This window comes from Rhinolophus sinicus, linkage group LG02 (genome assembly GCF_036562045.2).
Source record: "Rhinolophus sinicus isolate RSC01 linkage group LG02, ASM3656204v1, whole genome shotgun sequence".
Taxonomy (NCBI): Eukaryota; Metazoa; Chordata; class Mammalia; order Chiroptera; family Rhinolophidae; genus Rhinolophus; species Rhinolophus sinicus.
In genome coordinates, this window is record NC_133752.1 from 101365819 (window position 1) to 101384105 (window position 18287).

The window sequence follows — 18287 nt, forward strand, 5'->3', positions numbered from 1 at the left end:
TTTGATTGGAGAATTTAAGTCACTTACATATAAAGTAATTAAGGGCTAGACATCATCAAAATGGTGGCATGAGATGAGCCTCTGTAAATCTCCCTTGGAATTTACAACAAATTGAACAACTATAACTCCACAAAGGACTCCCTGCAGAGCAGATAGGAAAGACGAAGAGTCCCACTACTGAATTCACCTAAATGTGGGCAAATTGCCCGAGCAGGGGAGGAGGGAAGGGAGAAGTGCGGAGACGGAGCCGCGCGGGCGCAGGACGCAGACCCACCTCAGTGCTCCGAGCTCGCTGCTTCCCGGAACCACCGCAGCTGCGGGAGAGGGAAGAACTCGAACTGCTAGGGCTCCGCTTATGGCCCACAGGGCTGAGGGGACAGCATGTAACACGGCTGAACCCAACGCTCATGGAAGAGATCTCGGAGAAAAGACTGAGGGAAGAAGGCTGAAATCGCTGGTTTAAGCCCTCACTGCCAAGCAGAGAATGGAAGCCTTAGGCACTGAGACTAGCCGCTCCTTCCCTACCCTCCCAGAGCTCACCCCGCCCCCACCTGCCCGGTGCTAGAAGCGGAACAGTAGCAGTGTCAGATCAAAAGAACAGAATATTTGCAGTTCTGAGAACTGTGGTCTGCAGATACAGATTCACAGCCCAACTGGTTCCAGCAAAAAGGAGGGAGCTGTGGAAGCAGGACTGGCTGTGGTGGTGGTCGCCGCCATTGCTCTGGGCCACCTCTCACAGCTCACCCTGCCCCTGGCCCCACCTATCTGGGCGGATCCCTGCAGGAGTAAACAGAACTGCTGAAACACACGGGCTCTAAATCTGGTACAGAAGAGCTTTGGAACTTCAAAAGCTCTCTGCATCCCCACACGGAGGCTGCGCCCAATGACCCAGGCAAACTGTTAACAGAGGAGAAGCCCGCCTCCCAGAGAATCCTCCTATTGTGTGAGAAGCTGGAATAGTGCAGAGAAAACATAACACTACAGTGTGAGAGAGAAATAAAAGGCTGCAGTTGGAGAGAAAATAAAACATTCTACCAACAAGTCCTGGAAAACAAAAGAAAGACCTCTTCCTATCAACCTGTTGCAGAACCCACTCTTGTAGATGTCTAGGAAGAGAAATAATAAATCATTAATTGCCATGAATAACCAAGGCAACAAGACAGCTCAGAAAGAAAGTGAAAAGTCTCCAGAAAATGAACTTAAAGATATGGAAATATGTGAATTAAATGACAGAGAATTCAAGATTGCACTTTTGAAAAAACTCAATGAGATGCAAGAAAACATAGAAGGGCAGTTTAATGAACTCAGAAACACAATCAAAGAACAACAGGAACATTTTACCAAAGAACCAAATAGAATTTCTAGAGATTAAGAACTCAATAGAAGAAATTAAGAATGAAATAGCCAGCTTAGGTAGTAGAGTTGACCAGATGGAGGAAAGAATCAGTGACATCGAAGATAGAAACCTGGAAATGACACAGATGGAAGAAGAAAGAGACTTGAGACTTAAAAGAAATGAAAGAACTCTACAAGAACTTTCTCACTCCATCAGAAAGAGCAATATAAGAATAATGGGCATACCAGAAGGAGAAGAAAGAGAGAAGGGAACAGAGAATATATTCAAACAAATTATCAATGAGACCTTCCCATACTTGTGGAAACAACTGGATCCTCGAATCCAAGAAGCAAATAGAACACCTGATTACCTCAACCCCTACAGGCCTTCTCCAAGGCACATTGTATTGAAGCTGTCAAAAATCCATGACAAAGAACAAATCCTCAGGGCAGCCTGGGAAAAGAAGACTGTAATCTACAAAGGAAAGCCCATTAGATTATCATCAGATCTTTCAGCAGAAACTACAAGCGAGGAGGGAGTGGAACCAAATATTCAAACTATTGAAAGAGAGAACTTATGGGCCAAGAATAATATACCCAGCAAAGATATCCTTTAGATATGAAGGAATAATAAAGTCCTTTCGAGACATACAGAAGCTGAAGGAATTTTCTAATACACGACCTGCACTACAAGAAATACTAAAGGAGGCTATTCGACCACCACAACAGGGACAATTTGTGGCAACCAAAACATAAAAAGGGGGAGAGTAAAGGCCTGAACCGGAATATGGGAATGGAGAAAGTAAGTGTGCTAAAGAAAATAGAATACTATAAATATCAAAATTTCTTTTACACAAACTTAAGGGTAACCACTCAAAAAACAAAAAAAAAATCAAGAACTGAAATATATACTGTAATAAAAGAAGATATAGAGGGAAACATCATAGAATACCACCACACAGAAATAATAGACAACAACAAAAAGGCAAAGAAACAATGGAGACACAACCTTACCAGAAAACTAAGGATAGAATGACAGGAAATCCTCACATATCAATAATCACCCTAAATGTAAATGGACTGAACTCACCAATAAAAAGGCACAGAGTAGCAGATTGGATCAAAAAATGAAACCCAACTGTATGCTGTCTCCAAGAGACACATCTCAGCTACAAGGACAAGCATAGACTCAAAGTGAAAGGGTGGAAATTCACACTCCAATCAAATGGTACCCAGAGAAAATCAGGTGTAGCCATAATGATATCAGATGAAACAGACTTCAAGGTGAAAAAGATAACAAGAGACAAAGATGGAGATTTCATAATTGTAAAGGGGACTATTCAACAAGGAGACATAACAGTCATCAATATGTATGCCCCCAATCAGGGATCACTGAAATATACCAACCAATCACTAACAGAACTAAAGGGAGAAATTGACCAAAACACAGTTATACTAGGGGACCTAATATATCATTGACAGCTATGGATAGATCATCCAAACAAAAAATAAATACTGAAATAGCAGCCCTAAATGACACATTAGATGAAATGGACATAATTGACATTTATAGAGCACTTCATCCTAAAACATCAGACTACATTTTTTTCTGGTGTACATGGAACATTCTCAAGGACAGACCATATATTGGGACATAAAATCAACCTCAGCAAATTTAAGAAGATTGAAATCATACCAAGCATATTCTCTGATCATAAGGCTTTGAAATTGGATCTCAACTGCAAAAAGAAAGCAGGAAAAAACAAAAATACATGGAGATTAAACAACATACTTTTAAAGAATGACTGGGTCAAAGAAGACATTAGAGGAGAGATCGAAAGACACATAGAAACAAGTGACAATGAAAATACATCCTACCAAAATTTGGGGGATGCAGCGGAAGCAGTTTTAAGAGGGAAATTTATATCATTACAGGCCTATCTCAAGAAACAAGAAAAATCCCAAATAAATAACTTCACGTTACACCTTAAAGAACTAGAAAAAGAAGAACAAATGAAACCCAAGGTCAGCAGAAGAAAGGAAATAATAAAAATCAGAGCAGAACTAAATGAAATAGAGAACAAAAAGACAATAGAAAAAATTAATGTGACAAAGAGCTAGTTCTTTGAAAAGATTAATGAAATTGACAAACCTTTGGCTAGACTCACTAAGATAAAAAGAGAGAAGACACTAATTAACAAAATCAGAAACGAAAAAGGGGAAGTTATCACGGACACCACAGAAATACAAAGGATCATCCAAGAATACTATGAAGGACTATATGCCACCAAATTCAATAACAAAGAAGAAATGGACAAGTTCTTAGAAATTTACAGCCTTCCTAGGATGAACCATGAAGAACTGGAAAATCTAAACAGACCAATCAACAGTAACAAAATTGAATCAGCTATCCAAACCTTCCCAGAAACAAAAGTCTGGGACCAGATGGCTTCATTAGTGAATTCTACTAAACCTTCAAAGAGGATCTAATACCAATCCTGCTCAAACTCTTACAAAAAATTGAAGAAGAGACAGTACTCTCCAACTCATTTTGTGAGGCCAGTATTACCCTGATACCAAAACCTGGTAAGGACAACACAAAAAAAGAAAACTATAGACCAATATCTCTGATGAATACAGATGCAAAAATCCTAAACAAAATTCTAGCAAATTGAATGCAACAATGCATTAAAATGATTATTCATCACAACCAATTGGCGTTCATCCCCGGGACACGAGGATGGTTCAACATATGCAAATCCATCATTGTGATACATCACATAAACACAATAAAGGACAAAAATCATATGATTATATCAATTGATGTAAAAAAGCATTTGACAAGATACAACATCCATTTATGATTAAAACACTTAATAAAATAGGTATAGAAGGAAAATACCTTAGCATAATAAAGGCCATATATGACAAGCCCTTAGCTAGTCTCATAATTAATAGTGAAAAACTGAAGCCCTTTGCTCTACTTTCAGGAACATGAGAGGGTTGTCCCCTATCTCCTCTGCTTTTCAACATAGTGTTGGAAGTCTTCGCCAGAGCAGTCAGGCAAGAGAAAGAAAGAAAAGGCATCCAAATTAGGAATGAAACAGTTAAATTATCACTCTTTGCAGATGACATGGTGCTATATATAGAAAACCCTAAAGACTCTGCCAAAAAGCTATTAGTAACAATCAACGAATACAGTAAAGTTGCTAGCTACAAAATCAACGTACAAAAGTCCATTGCATTCCTAAGTACTAACAATGAAATCTCAGAAAAAGAAATTAAAAATAACACACAAAAAATTATTTTGGCAATTGCAGCAAAAAGAATAAAATACCTAGGAATAAACTTAACCAGGGATGTGAAAGACCTATATGCTGAAAACTATAAGACATTTTTAAAAGAAATTGAAGAAGACACAAAGAAATGGAAAGATGTTCCGTGCTCATGGATTGAAAGAATCAACATAGTTAAAATGGCCATATTACCCAAAGCAATATACAGATTTAATGCAATCCCCATGAAAATCTCAATGGCATTTTTTAAAAAAACAGAGCAAAAAAATCATCAGATTTGTTTGGAACCACAAAAGACCCCGAATAGCCAAAGCAATTTTAAGAAAAAAGAACAATGCTGGAGGTATCACACTCCCAGACTTTAGTTTGTACTGCAGAACTACAATAATCGAAACATCATAGTATTGGCAGAAAAACATGTAGACATGTAGACCAACAGAATAGAATTGAGAACCCAGAAATAAAACCACATAAATATGGACAGATAATTTTTGACAAAGATGCAAAAAACATACAATGGAGAAAACACACCCTCTTCAATAAATGGTGCTGGCGAATGAAAGTGGACTGCTATCTGTACCATGTAACAAAATTAATTCAAAATGGATCAAAGACTTAAGCATAAGATCTAAAACAATAAACTGCATAGAAGAAAACATAGGTACTAAACTTAGGGACCTTGGGTTCAAAGAGCATTTTATTAATTTGACTCCAAAGGCAAGGGACGTAAAAGCTAAAATAAATGAATGGGACTATATGAAACTTAAAAGTTCTTCTGCACAGCAAAAGAAACCATCGACAAAATAAAGAGGCAACCAACTGAATGGGAGAAGATTTTTGCAAACAGTGCCTCCGATAAGGGGCCAATATCCAAAATATACAAGGAACTCATGCAATTCAACAACAAAAAAAACAAACAACCCAATTGAAAAATGGGCAGAGGACCTGGAGAGACATTTCTCCAAAGAGGACATACAAATGGCAAATAGACATATGAAAAAATGCTCAACATCACTAATCATCAGAGAAATGCAAATAAAAACCACAATGAGATATCACGTCACCCCAGTCAGAATGGCTATCATCAACAAGACTAATAGTAACAAGTGTTGGAGAGGCTGTGGAGAAAAAGGACCCCTCCTACACTGTTGGTGGGAATACAGACTGGTGCAGCTGCTATGGAAGGCAGTGTGGAGGTTCTTCAAAAAATTATGAATAGAATTACCATATGACCCAGCAATCCCTCTCCTGGGTATCTACCCAAAAAATCTGAAAACGTCTATAGATAAAGACACGTGTGCTCCAGTGTTCATTGCAGCTTTATTTACCGTGGCCAAGACACGGAAACAACCAAAATGTCCTTCGATAGATGAATGGATAAAGAAGTTGTGGTATATATACACAATGGAATACTATTCGGTGGTAATAAAAGATGATATAGGAACATTTGTGACAACATGGATGGATCTTGAGATTATAATTCTAAGTGAAATAAGTCAGACAGAAAAAGCAAAGAACCATATGATTTCACTGATATGTGGTATATAAACCAAAAACAACAAAAGGACAAGACAAACAAATGAGAAACAAAAACTCATAGACACAGACAATAGTTTAGTGGTTACCAGAGGATAAGAGGGGTGGGGGTGGGAGATGAGGGTAAGGGGGATCAAATATATGGTGATGGAAGGAGAACTGACTCTGGGTGGTGAACACTCAATGGGATTTATAGATGAAGTAATACAGAATCGTACACCTGAAATCTATGTAACTTTACTAACAATTGTCACCCCAAGAAACTTTAATTTAAAAAAAAAGTAGTTAATGATAGGTATGAGCTTACTATTGCCATGTTCTTAATTGTATTCTGTTTTGCAGTTCTTTTATTCCTTTATTCCTTTCTTCTTCTCTTGCTCTCTACCTTTGTGATTTGATAGTTTTTCAGTAGTGGTATTCTTAGATTCCTTTCCCTTTATCTTTTGTGTATCTACTGCAGATTTTTGCTGCATAGCTCCCATGAGGCTTTCAAAAAAACACATTATCTTTATAACAGTCTATTTGAGCATTTAATGATTTATCTTCTAACACATATAAAACTCTACATTTTTATTCTCCTCTACATTTTGTGTGGCCAGTATCCCAATTTACATATTTTTGTCTTGTGTATTTATTGTAATTAGTTATTTTTTTTACTACTTTTGTATTTTAACCTTTATATTAGACTAATAAGTGATTTACCTACCACCATTACAACATTAGAATATTATGAATTTTAATCATATTTTATTTTTATACTTGTGAGATTTATACTGTCATGTTTTTCTGTTACCAGTCAGCATTCTTTTGCTTTAGCTTGAAGAAGTCCCTTTAATAAGGGACAATGTGGCAGTGGTAATGAACTCCGTCAGCTTTTGCTTGTCTGTCTGGAAAACTATCTTTCAATTCTGAAGAACAGCTTTTCTGGTTAGATTATTTTTGGCAGTTTTTCCTCCCTCCTTCCCTCCACCCCCCGCTTCTCTCTCTCTCTCTCTCTCTCTCTCTCTCTCCCTCTCTTCACTTTGCATACAATTGAGCCACTCCCTTGTGACCTGCAAAATTCCTTGAAAAAAAATCTGATAGTCTTATGGGAGTTCCCTTGTACATAACACATTGTTTTTTTCTTGATGCTTTTAAGATTTTTCTCCTTGTCTTTAAATTCTGGCAATTTTATTATAACATGTCCTGGTGTGGTGATTTTCTTTGGATTTATCTTGTTTGGAACTCTCTAAGTTTCCTGGATAAGGATGTCTGTTTCTTTTCCCTGGTTAGGGGAGTTTTCATCCATTATTTTTAGGAATAAGCTTTCTACCCTTTTCTCTCTGCATTCTCCTTCTGGGACCCCATATAGTACAAATATTGGTTCATTTAATGGTGTTCCATCTTTCCTTAAGCTATCTTCACTTCACTCTTTTTTTTTTTTTCCTTCTAGCCTCCCCCCTCATTGGTGAGTTTCACTGCCCTTGATTGGCTATTGCTCTCTTTCATTTGATCTAGTCTGCTGTTTAACCCCCTATTGGATTTTTCAGTTCAATTATCGCATTTTTCAGCTCTATAATTTCTGTTTGGTACTTTCTTACATTTTCTATTCTTTGTGGAAATTCTTACTTTGTAAATACATTGTTATCCTGACCACAGTGAACATCTGTGACCATTATGTTGAACTCTTTATCAAGTAATCACTTATCTCTGCCTCATTAAGATCCATTTGGAGTTTTATCTTGTTCTTTGGTTTGCATGATATTCCTGTGTTTCTCCATTTTACTTTTGTCTACATGTGAGCTTCTGCACAGCAGACACTATGCCATCTGGATGGAGTAGTCTTGTGTAGGAGATGAACCTTTTGTTGAGTCCAGCCTAAGCTCTTGGTTGTCTCTCAAACCTTTGTAATTGTCCTTCACTATTTTCAGTCGCTCCCAGTAATTAGGGGTGTGCCACGACATGTTTGGTGTGGGTATTTTCTTGTGTGTCCAATGTGTAGGCATCATGCAACTAGTTTCTAGATTTGTTTAGGGGAAATTGCTACATGTGTAGCTGTAGATTCTGTGTGTGCATGGGAGGTGGTGAGGTCAGGAGCCTCCTAGTCACCATCGTGACCTGAAACTTGGCACATAATTTCTCTATATGTAGCCGTTAAAAGTAGAGAGTCTGGGATATTATGAAAAATGATGCAAAGCTTTTAGGGTGAAATCCAATACATTATTTACTTTATTTCACATCTTTGCTTCTTTGTAAGGTCCAGAGATCTTTGTATAGTAGGTTTAAGAAATGGGTCTCAAAAATCAAATTATTCTACATAATTTGAAAAAGTTACTTACGACTCATAGGTGACTAATAGATAAATTATAGATAGGTAAGATCAGGTGGATAATGGATGGATGGATGGATGGATAATAAGAGAGAAGATAGATACATAAAAGATAGATGATAAATAATGGATGGATAGATGATAGATAGATAGATAGGTATGCTTCCCTTTTTAAAATAAGTAATACTGCACTTACGAGTACATTCGCCCATTAGAGTATATATACATAAAAAAAGCCCAAGGAAATAATTGTTGGTCACTCTAAACATAATATGTGTCATAAATATGAAGTGAGACAAATATAAAGCATAATTCAAGTACAAAGTGTGATAGAAATATTTACTATGTCAGAAACCTAGTTCTGCAGGTGTTCAGAGGTAAACAAAAAAAAAATTCAAATAAATGTGCTGTGCTGGGAAATGTCCCCTTAGTGTCCCACTGGGTTGCCTGGAGGCATAAAATATCTGGTTCTTATCTTAAGACAGAAAACTACCCCTGCTGTGATTGCTCTTTAATGAACCAGCCCTTAAAAATTCAGCCCAGTGACTCAACTGTTGACCAGGAACTGAATAGAGAGAATAGCCCCTCTAATTTTCTCTAAATTTAACAGCCACTAATTGAATTTCAAGACCCCCTTCCTTTGCTGATTACCTTTAAGTGCTCCATGAGATAAGGTGCTAATGAGATTTTCTTTCTTTTCTTTTTTAACAGCACTGTTAATGCTGGTGTATTATACAAGATTTACTCCACTAACTATGGCCCAGTTTGTGTTGCTTGTCATGTGCATGCAGAAGGTGGATTTTTGTTTTATGGAAGATGAGGATTAATTCTCAAGTGAAGATGCTTTATTTCTATTATTAATGAACAAATTGCTATTTTACAAGGCTCGGTAGTAAGAGATTAGCCGTTTCTTTCTGGTTATTTAGAAGCCCTTCAGGCTTTCTTTGGGGATCTCATTACTTTCTACATGCCTCAAAAAGAGATTAAAGAGTCCTAAAGGATGCTAACATATACATAAAACTGAATATGTTATTGTTCCTAGAAAGAGAATGGGGAAAGTAACTGGAGGTGTGTTGTTTAGGGACCCTGTAAAAACCTCAAATATTTTATCTATGTGAGGGTTATAGTGCCTGATTCCATTACTAAACACTCATGGATAATTCGCTTTATTTATTGGATTTCTAACACTTACTACAGCATAAGCAGTGAATGTTATAGAAAATTATTTTTAATGCAATATTCTTGATTACCGATTCATGAATGACTCTACACCATGCTTCCATTTATCATCATCAGCATTCTTACCATCATTATCATAATAGTTAACATTTATTGAACAATTACTATACCCTTATATCACTACGCTGTGATTTACACTCTTCATTTTATTTTATACATTCAATACTCCCATGAGGTTGTTAACGCTGTTAAACCCCACTCATAAATGAGGGAACTGAAAATCACATAGTATGTAAGTGGTGAAGGTATAGAAAGGAGACCAGGTTTGTCTGACTGACGGCACCAGCATGCGACATTCTAACGTATTTTGTTTTCAACCCCAAGAATGGAAACTCAGAAGTTACTTTCCTAGATACATTAATTGAGACTAAACTCTGCCACTAAACCATCCATTTTGATGTCATTTAGTCACAGTCCATTTGGAGGCAAATTTCATGGCAGCCAATTACTAGGTTGGTTGAGCATACAGTTTGATTAAGCATAAGCAGAAAGTACATTCAATGGCTTGATTTTACTCAAATGTGGTGAACCTTAGCCTGTGGACTGTGACATCAGAACTTCCTGTGTCACAGTAGAACCACCTCTCTGTCTACATAGGCATCTTAGCCATTGTCTTTGTCTCAGGCTGGATTTAGAAGAGTAGTGAAAAAAAAAAGTATATATATATATATATATATATATATATATATATATATATATGTATGTATATAAAATTTACTGAGTGTTTATTGTGTACCATCCACTGTTCTGAATACGTTTTCTATATTCTCTCATTTATTGATTCAACATCTTTCTGTGGAATAATATTACTAAATGCTTTGAAAGATAAGGGAAAGGAGACACACGCAAAAATGTTAAGTACATTGCCCAAAATTCCACAGTGAGTGGCAGAATAAAGGTTCTAAGTTAGACAATCAGATTGGATGAAGCAGTCTTGCTCTAGGTTGTCATTGTATTGATGATGACACCATCCTTCCTGTTCCTCAGGCCGAAACTTCTGGAGCCATTTTTAACTCCTCCTTTTCCCTCACTTCCACATTCAATCCAACAAAAATCCATTTTCTCCAGCATCTCCAGATTCTGACCATTTTTTACTATCTTCACTGACTTCACCCTGAGGTGAGTACCATCAACTTCAACTAGATTTTCAACGCAGCTCCTATTTTTATCTCACTGTTTGACTCTTACTTTGCTGCAGTCTATTCTCAAATCATTGCCCAGATTCCTTTGTTAAAAAAAAAACAAAAAAAAAAAACCTTCAGAATACTGTGGAAAGATGAATTAACATCCATATGCTATTTTAATGCTGAACATATCACCTTCCAGTATCATAGATGACTAACAGAGAGATTAGAATCTAGATGACCTAATTAACTAATGTTAAGTTTATTGCTACTTATTCTGCTGGACATTCCTAGTTCACATTCAGGATCCTTATGGGGTAGTATTTTGGTTATACCTTTAGTTTTCTGTTGATAAAAGGAAATCCTTGGTAAACAAACAAAAAAAAGCATAAATAAGTAAAACAAAAACAGCCATAAGGTTTAGAAATAGCATCTCATAATGTGTACAGTTATATATAGTTTTCCTGCAACAACTGCTTTTGAACATCGGAACCCTTTCGGTGACCTGCTCTCTCCCCCCTTTCCTAGCCCACTGCCCGCCAAAAGTAACATCGCATTCTTATGCTTCAGGAGTCAGCATGCTTCGCTTACAAAGAGCCGTACACTAAAGATCAGCAATTTATCTTGACGTTATGTTCCTGATATCAGATTTTAAGACAAATTACTTAGACCTTTAGTTGAGGAATAGAATGATTGACTAAAATAGACTTCTGAGCAAGCCTTCTATTAAAGTAACAATAGCATGGTGCAAATTTCCAAAATATCCTTGAATTTGATATTGCAGTACATGTATAATAACTTCTTAAAATAATGATGGAACATTTTGTAAAATAAAATTTTTAGAAGGACTAAGACATATATATATATATATATATATATATATATATATATATATATATATATATTATTTATATATCATAGATACCAATCATTTGTCACATATTAAGTAAATAATTTTATGTGGATTTTTTGAAAAGTTATTTATGATTTATTTGCTTAACAAATATTTTTTCTATTTTAACATCAAATGTATCATTTCTTTTATGTGAACTTTTTTGTTCCTGTTTAAAAAATCCTTTCCTTCAGAGACATACTAGATATATTCACATATTCTCCAAGTATTTTAACATTTTTCTCTTGATATTTCAATTTTTTATCTATTTGGAAAAATTTATAATGTAAGTTTCCATTTCCTACCCTTAATGGAAATTGATTGCTAAAGTCCCATTTAATAAATTGTCCATTATTTCTCTATGCTTTCATATATATATTTCCGTGTCTGTGTGTGTGTGTGTGTGTGTGTGTATTTAGAGACAGACAGAGAGAGAGAGAGAGAGAGAGAGAGAGAGAGAGAGATCTATTTTGAGCTCTCTATTCTGTTGCATTAGTCATTTTTTCTATTCCTGTGCTAAAATATTATTTGATATCTCCTGCCATTCAAGTGTGTATTCTTTATTCATGTTTGTTCTTTCATATAAATTTAAAAATCAGTTTCTCAAGTTCAATAATGACTTTACTTGAATTTGGTTGGTTTTATCCAAAATGCTCCAACTTACATGATATTAATGAAATACTTTTTTTTGTTCATCTTCTGAAAACCTATCTCCTGCGGTTCTTTTCTTTTGCTTCCCATCTGGGCTTCAACATTCTAGTACTTTACTGCATTCCTCGATATGCTATACATGCCCAGGTCATTTGTCTTTTTCCTGGAATTGCCAACCTTACTTCATTAAATAATTCTGTGAAAAGTAAATATTTTTCTTGCGTTTCTAAAAATATCTTTATAATATCACATACTTGCTTGATTATTTAAGTTGACATAAATTTACATTTACTCTTGATCTGATACTTTTTAAAAACTCTGATGTTATTATAATTCTTTGTTTTTATGAAAACTTCATAGTTCTCTTGAAAATCAATTAAGATTCTTCTTATCATATGTAGATCTGAAATGCAATTTAGAAGTTACAAAAAAATTGTCTTTGGCTTTTTCAATTTATATGCAGACTATGTGTAGATATTTATTTTGTACAGTATGTGGGTTACTCATTTTATGAAGCTTTTATATCTTTAAACATAGAAGAATGAACTCATTTTTTGTGTTGTTTTTAACATTGAAAAAAAATCTCATACAAGAAACCATATACATATAGAATGAACTAAATATTAAGATGCTATATGATTAGCTTCTTGACCATATTGCATAAATTTCTTCCACAACACGTGTTAATTTTCTAAGTGGTGTTCTGCAGTGAACTTTTTCATATCAAAGATGTTTTTAATATAGATACAAAGTTTGGGCCATTCTTGAATGTAGCAATTACCAGTGAGAATCCATATTCCAATATTTTTGGCCCATAATGTATGCCAAAGATATTTTATTTGCAATTAGATGTCAGTAGGAGGTGAAACATACTACAGATGAAAAAAAAAAAAAAAAAAAAAGCAAAATCATTATAATTCCTCTCTGTCAGCAATTTGACCTCTCTTTGAAAGAATGAAAGATAAGCATTCTAATTGTATCTTTGAATCACAAGACTGTTGAAATACATTTGCAAAGATGCAAGGCAATTAAATGTTCCTGCTGAACCTGATGTTTGTATTACAGTCTATTTCTTTACTTTGGTTCTTTAAGAATAACATCATTACAGGAGACAAAGATGATAAAATGATAAAATGTACTAAGTCTTCCAGACAGTGCAAAACGGTATGTTTTTTCTTTTCATTGTTTTGTTGTTGTTGTTTGTTTGTTTCTTTTTCAACTCTTTTGGAATATCTAGTTGTTAAGGAATGGCACATTTATATAATTAATTCATGGACGAATTCTCCATAATTTGAGGTTGTATGCGAGTGAGGCCCCCTGTTGAGGTGGGACGATCTCCTTTCTAGGTATAAGAATGTCAGAATCATTTTCTTTCCATTTCTCTGTAGTTTGCAGTTTCCCCTCATATCCAACAACCTCGTTAGAATGACTTGGGACTGTTACCATGCTAGGAATCTTACGTATCTGTCATGTAAAAAAGGTGCATGACCTGTGTTTGTGTAGGGCTGGGAATGAAGTAAGCAGTAATGACAGTAGGAAGGCACTCTGAATTTAATTCTACCATCTTGTGCAGCATCTTGAGTGCTGAAAAGATACAAATACACATAGCTTCAAATGCCTTTCAAAGTTAGCTTGATTTAATTTTCCAGTAGGAAAGGGTAAGTCATTTCTTGTAAATAATGTTTCTTGTTGGGAAAAGTTAACCACATGGACAATGTAAAATTTCCTAAAGGATAAATGATTAACTGAGGGCTGTCTGACTTTGGTTGATATTAATGATATATGTTTAATTTTTGCTTAAACATTTGCAAATCATTCCCATTGTCACCAGCTAACATGTAGTTCATATGAAGCATATACAGTTTGATGAAGTCTGGAAAAGAGTGGGCTGATGGCCAGTAGGTAATTTTACATTATTCTACTAATTATCCTATCATTTTATACACCATCATTTTACATTGATTTAGTGATCAATTTATGAAAAATTTATTTAAAATTTTATGCAAGCTTAAATTAAAAATAATTCTTAGTGTAATTAATAAATATTCTTGAAATCCTATAATTAATTTTCTTCTAATCCTTAAGCTATGAAAAATTATTTGTCCTCAAAAAACATAAAATGTAATTTGAAGAAGAAGCAAGTCCTGTGCACCAAAACAACAAACAAACAAAAGCACAGAAGACCACACACCCCAAGGGGAAAACAAGTGATATCACTAGTTAATGCTGTGTAATTCAAGTAGGCAACATTCATGTAAGAAAATGGAGATAAACTGAATGTCAGAACTTTAACTGGGCCTTAAAGGAAAATTGAAAGGGAAAGCGCTATTTCATTTTTATAAAAATAAAGTTACGTATACTTTTTAAATGTACATATTTTGGTTTTCCAATTAAATTTATATATATTTACATTTTCCTAAATGTCATATAAGGTCTAGAAAGGGAAATAACTGGTTGTTAATACAAGTTATCCTTAGAGAATGAAACAGTGGAGAAAGTATTAACTTTTATATTTTACTATAAATAAGGGTACATTGTTTGATTTTACTCTGAACATGCAATAGAATATTTGCAATTAAAAATGAACAATAAATATCTAAACACTCCCAAAGCACAGGAAGCAAAATAAAAAATGGACAACTGGGACTGGAACAAACAAAAAGTTCTGCATAGCCAAAGAAACAATCAGTGCAGTGAAGAGACAAACTATGAAATGGGAAAATACTTATAAAACACGTATCTGATAAGGGGTTAATATTCAAAATGTATAAGAAACTCAAACTTAACAGATAAATAAATAAGTAACCCAATTTGAAAAATGGGCAAAAGACTTGAATATACATTTCTCAAAAGAAGACATACAAATGGCCAAAATGTACATGAAAAGGTGTTCAACATCACTAATCACCAGAGAAATGAAAATCAGAACTGCACTTAGATGTCATTTAATACTCGTTAGGATGGCTGTTATCAAAAAGAGCTAAATGCTGGCAAGCATGTGGAGAAAAGGAAACCCTTGCATACTTGTAGGAATATAAACTGGTGCAGCCACTGGAAAATAGTATGGGGGTTTCTCAAGAAATTAAAAATAGAATTACCATGTAATCTAGCAATTCTACTTTTGGGTATTTATCCAAAAGAAACAAAATCATTATCTCGAAGAGATATCTGTACTCTCATGTTAATTGCAGCATTATTTACAATAGCCAAGATATGGAAACAACCGAATTGTCTGTCAATGGATGAATGCATAAACAAATTGACACACACACACACACACACACACACACACACACACACACACACACACACACAGGAATGCTACTTAGCCTTAGAAAAGAAGAAAATCCTGGCATTAATGACAACCTGAGTGAACCTAGAGGGCATTGTGTTAAATGAAATAAGTCAGAGAAATAAAAATACTACACGGCATTACTTATTGTGGAATCAAAAATTTTTTAAAAATTGAATTCATAGAAGGAGAGTAGAAAAATGGTTGTCAGGGCTGAGGGATGCAGTAAATGAGGAGATACTGGTCAAAGGGTAAAACATCCCAATGCTGCAAGATGAGTAATTCTATCAGTATGAAGACAATGCTTTTAAACACTGGAAATCTGCTAATAGATTTCAGGAGCACTAATCACACACACAAAAAATGATAACTATGTGAGATGATATGTTAACTACCTTGACTATAATCATTGTTTCAGTATGTGTATGTATGTCAAATCATGTGTTTATATCTTAAATATATACATTTTTCTTAATAAATACATAGATAAAAATCTATACAACCACTAAAACAATGCTGAAGATGCATATTTACTGATATGGAAACACATTAAATATACACATATATTTACTACACAGTAAACTATAGAAAGAGTAATATATAAATATATTTACTATATATAATAAAGATTTATATATGTAGACACATATACAAATGTATGTTAAATACATGGTAAAGATAGGTGGATAGATTCATGGATGGATGAAGAACAAAAGGTGGGTGGATGAATGGATACAAAGAGAGAGATACATTGATACATAGAAACATAGGTATATGATAATACACAGATGCATAGATATGTAGATATATAAACTATATTTTATGGGTGAAAATCTGGAGAAATATATACCAAACTGTTAAAAGTGCTGGGAAGTAGAAGAATAGGTTATTTCATTGTATTTTATTTTTGTCTCTGCTTAACTGATAATGTGCCGTTTCCCTATGGTGATACCATTTTAGTTAGATATTAAAAATAATAAAAACAATTTATACAAGCGCGCTCAATTTTCTCAATACTATTTGTTGAAAAATCCATCCTTTCACCATTGACTTGGTTTTGTAGCTTTGTCAAATATCAGTACTGTATTTGAGTGGTTTGTTTCTGGAATCTCTCTTCTATTCCATCCCATCACGGCTCTGTTCTTTTGCCAGTATCACATTGTCTTCGTCACTCGATCTTATGATAACTACCATTTTCCTTTTTTTTCAAAATTTTTTGGCTATTCAAGTATTTTGCCTTTGCATACAAATTTTAGAATTACCTTACCAATATCTGCAAAAAATGAAAACCTGCCATGATTTTGATTATGATTTTATTAAATCTATGTATCAATTAGGGATAATATATCTTAACCATACCAAGTTTTCCAAATTATTAACTTGGCAAATTTTGTCTTTCAAGGAATTTGTTCATTTTATATACATCACAGAATGTATTGGCGTAAATATTTTCATAATATTCCTTTACCATTATTATAATAACTCTAGGAATAGTAACAATGACCACATTTATTCCTCTTATTTGTAATGTATGTCCCCTCTCCACTTTTTAAATTATAACTAGAGGTTTGTCAAACTTATTGATAATTCCAATGGATCAGCTCTTGATTTCATGAATTCTCTTTATTTTTTGATTTTCTATATTGTTTCTGCTTCCATTTTTCCTCCTATTTACTTTAGGTTTAATTGGTCTTCTTTTTCTAGTTTATTAAGGGGAAAGCTTGGACATTTATTTGAGACTTTTTATTTTTTTCATATGAGCATTTAAAGCTTAAATTTCTCAGGAAGCAGTACTTAAACCACCAGCCACAATTTTTTTTTTAAATATTTTTTAATCATTTTGATACATTTTCTAATTTCTTATGTTATTTCTTTTCAACACGGGCTACTTAAAAAGATGTTTAATTTACAAATGTTCTTCAATTTTTCAGATATTTTACTAGGATTGACTTCAATGTTAGTTTTGTTGTAGACAGATTGTTGTATGTATGATTTTGATATTTTTAAATATGTTGAGATGCATTTCAATGTCCAGTATATGTTCTGTCTTTGTAAAACTTCAGTGTGAACTGGAGATAATATATTTTATGCTACTGTTGGGGAGATTATTCTATAAATGCTAATTAGGCACAATTGTTTATGTTGTTCATCTCTTCTGTAATCTTGTTATCGGTATTTACTTAGTTTTTGTATGCTTATTATATCCATTACTGAAAGGGATAGTTAAAATTTTAAATATAATTTGGATTCATCCATTTTTCTTTACAATTTTGTCAGTTTTTAAAATTTATTTTGAAGATGTCCTGTTGGTTGCATGTGCATTTACACTTGTTATGTGTTCTTACTGAATTAATCCTTTATTCAATGCCTCTTTTTATCTTAATACTATTCATTTTTTAAGTCTACTGTTATGATTCTCATCATTATAACTTCCTTAAGCTTGTTGTAATGTGTATGTTTTCTCATCCTTTTTCTTTTAACTTATTTAATTTTTAAGTTAAAATGTTTTGTTGTTGTTGGAAGCATTTAGTTGGGTTTTGAGTCTTTTTCTATTTTTCAGACCATTTTAATTAGTGTCTTAGCAATTTACATTTAAACAATATCATTAGATTTA